A 3,292-nucleotide genomic window follows, 5' to 3' on the forward strand; every position below is an offset into this window, starting at 1 on the left:
GAAATGTTAATGAAGCTTGAGGTTCTGGGATGCCTTTCTCAAAAATCACCAGTAGGCTTGAACTGCAGCTCACTGGGAGTCCAGAGTGCCACTTCTTAGGAAATCTCAGGCTCAGAAAGGATTAACAAGTACCATGGCCTGGCTTGGCTTCTGCTGCTGGGTAAGAATGGCCCTGATACCATTTCAGGGTTTGGGGAATATTCCCCACCCCCCATTATGATTCTCATTCAACTCATCCTGGAATGGTTCTTGTATACACAATTTTTTTTCCCCTCTTCTGTCAGTCTTTTCAGAAATGGGAGTTTTGTGTGAGTTTCATACTGAGATGGTAAGGGTTGATGCCAGGCAGATTGACATCAAGGGCTGGCCTGACACTGTGCATGGACTGGTGAAGATGTGACACGTGCTTGGGTAGCTCAGTCTCACTTTTCCAAATGTGAATCTCATCGAAGCTGAGTTGAAGCCTGTTCTGAGCTCAGATTTCTGTCCTGGGATTCAGCTGGCGCATCCAGATGTATAAGCAGTTTGAAAAGGACTCGGGTATAAGCTTCAGCTAAGACAGCAGTGTAGCTGTAACCACAGAAAATAGTCAACCCATCATTATTATGAACTCTTGTTTTCTTATAAATTGTTCTGAGTGGATTGCTAATAGGTACTCTCCTTCTTGGGAGGGAAGAAAATGTTTTTTAAGAAGAAACCTCATTTTCATTTGAGAGTCCCCTTGTAAATGGGTCCCTTCTGCTATTAATGGGCGGTGAAGAGGCAGGACTGTTATCTTTCACAGTTGTGTTATTCTGATGGCTGTCTTATGAGGCAAAACCCTTGGAACTTGTTCAGTGACAATCTGTAGATTCTTCTTGTTTAATCTTCTTGCAGGTGAAAAAGGAACCGGCAAAACAACCGGAAAGAAGCTGTGGTACAAAGGCACTACATTCCATCGTGTGGTTAAAAACTTCATGATTCAGGGTGGGGACTTCAGTGAAGGTAAAATACACTTCTAAAGCTGCGGGGTTTTAAGCAGAAGTGTTATAACTTCTATGGTTATAATGTAACTTTAGAAAATGCCATCAAAGCATTATAGTGCCATAAAAACATTTCATTTGCTGTGAGGTATTGCACAGATCACCCATTTCTCTATGTTAATCTTTAAAATTCTAAAATGTTTCACCTGAAGTAATATTTATTTAGAAAATATGTTAAGAAAAGAAAACCAAAAACGTAAACCCTTGCTGGAGTTAACACCTATCTTCTTAAAACAATTCAAATCCAAACTGTAGTCTTACTGCTTTTCACTTTTGTGTCCGCAGTAGAGGCAAAACTGTGCTCTGTTGAGTCAGGGACCTAACTACTTGAATAAGTTTCTTTTTTTTTAATTATCTTTAATAAATGAGCTAGAAGTGTTTAACATATAAGTCTCCAAAAGGAGATTTTCCAGGAGTTTCTTTGTTTCCTTCCCTGCAGTACGTGTCCAACATAATGGTTTTGCCTGTTGTCCTTCCCTGGAATACCTGTCCTTACAAAACGTGTATCTTCTTCGTTGTGTCCTGAATTCTTGTATCTGATAAAATGGGCTCAGTGAGGGAATATCTTGTTTTGAGAGTCAAGGATGAGTGCCTTTAAAACTGCTAGCTGCTTCCTTATCTCATCCATTCTAGCGGGCTCTCAGCTGCTTTGGTTGTTGGTCATACCTACTGTCTTTTTTCCCTGCTTGCTGCTGTTGTTTCGCTGTCTGCCATTGCTTTAGCAAATACCAGTGAGGATTAGCCTTTGGAGCCCTGCTTCAGACTTCCCAGCGTTAGGAGGCACTAAGGCAATCTTCATTCTCAATGTTTTGAGTGTCAGTGGGATAATGCACGGCTGTGGCTTTTAGTATCGGAACATAAGCTCCTTAATTAGTAACTGGCCAGAGCATCCTGGTTTGATACAAACTGGTGGAATGTTGCATATAGCTTTTTTTCATAAATGAAGCAAAAAGTTTAATTCATGCTTTTTAATGCGTAGGTAATGGAAAAGGAGGTGAATCTATTTATGGTGGCTATTTTAAAGGTAAGAGGAAATATGTCTTTGCAGATTCTTTATTCAGTTACGAGATAAGCCTTGATTCCCAAGCTACTTAATGAAAACAGGTCTACTTATAGATCACCTTTTGCATGAAACTAATGTTGCATGAGAATTATTTTTATATGCATGACTTTCAGATAATTTTTTTGTAATATTTAACTTTAACTGACAATTAATTAAGGCTAACATTATTGGTTAGACATGACTTTCAGCATGGAGGTTAGGCAACTTTATTCATGAATAAACTCCTATCTTCCTGCCTAAAACTGTCAACATATTCTTTTGTTTATAGAGAATGTGGTCTTTTGCAAAATGAAAAGGTAAGAGACAAAAGCTCAGTAACACAAATTCAAACTCTGTTCCCTTGTACCCTCCCTAGTAAATATATAGACAACTGATACGTCCGTTTGTAGATGGATATCTGTGTTGCTTGGAGAAATGAAGAGTTCTGTGTCTAACCTTTCTGAGGGTTAATGACTTATTCTGAGAAAGAATACTGGCATAATTTCCAGCTCTGAACAGTTATTTCTTCTTTTGTTAATGTCCCTTTCCTCCCCTTCCCTATTCAAGGTTTGTATGTTTAGTGTTCGTTTCTAAAAGTGTTTGACTTTGTTTTTAAGCTACACGAGTTATTTCACTTGCAAAGAATTTGTAAATAAATGTACATTTACCTCTCTTTAAAATCTGTTGGTGGAAGGAAAATGGTGAGTTTATAAAGTATTTGTTTAAAGACCTACAATTCTTTCTTGTAAACAAACAGGTAGATACTGTGGTATTCAAGTGTTAATAAAGGCACTGTATGTATTTATGTAACAGCCCCTGTTGTGTATGTTTTGCAAGTAGCTCTGCCTGGTTAAGTGCATGCCATTAAGTTTGTCTTAAACAGAGACGTAGTTTGGTGTTGGAGTATTACAGCCTTTAGTCAAAAGAAAGTCTTGAATAGATCCATTTGCTAAGAAGTTACTAGGGCTTGTTTCTAGAGGCGGTGAGTGCTAAACGTGCAGCATTGTGTTGTGAGATGTAAACTTAAAATAACGGCTTTGTACACTCAAATTGCTGTTTTTAGCTTTGAAAATGAACTTGAGAAGATCTGGTTTTATATTATGCTGTACAACCAGAAGTCCTCTTTAATTTACTGGAATACAAAATGCATGTTTAGTTTCATCCTCATTGATTTTATACTTAGGTTGCAGGAGGAATATGTTCTTTAGGTATCTAGGGTTTTTTTTTT

General features: G+C 38.0%; 1 long non-coding RNA gene across 1 annotated transcript; it reads left to right on the forward strand.

Annotated features, from left to right (window-relative positions):
* The first annotated feature begins 875 nt into the window (after positions 1 to 875).
* On the forward strand, positions 876 to 3,261 carry LOC118453218. The gene is made up of 3 exons (XR_004843126.1): positions 876 to 984; positions 2,002 to 2,046; positions 2,354 to 3,261. It is a non-coding gene; the product is annotated as an uncharacterized LOC118453218 (long non-coding RNA).
* Positions 3,262 to 3,292: the final 31 nt, after the last annotated feature.

The sequence above is a fragment of the Egretta garzetta genome, unplaced genomic scaffold (genome assembly GCF_000687185.1).
Source record: "Egretta garzetta isolate BGI_Z169 unplaced genomic scaffold, ASM68718v1 C8998868, whole genome shotgun sequence".
In the NCBI taxonomy this organism is placed as follows: domain Eukaryota; kingdom Metazoa; phylum Chordata; class Aves; order Pelecaniformes; family Ardeidae; genus Egretta; species Egretta garzetta.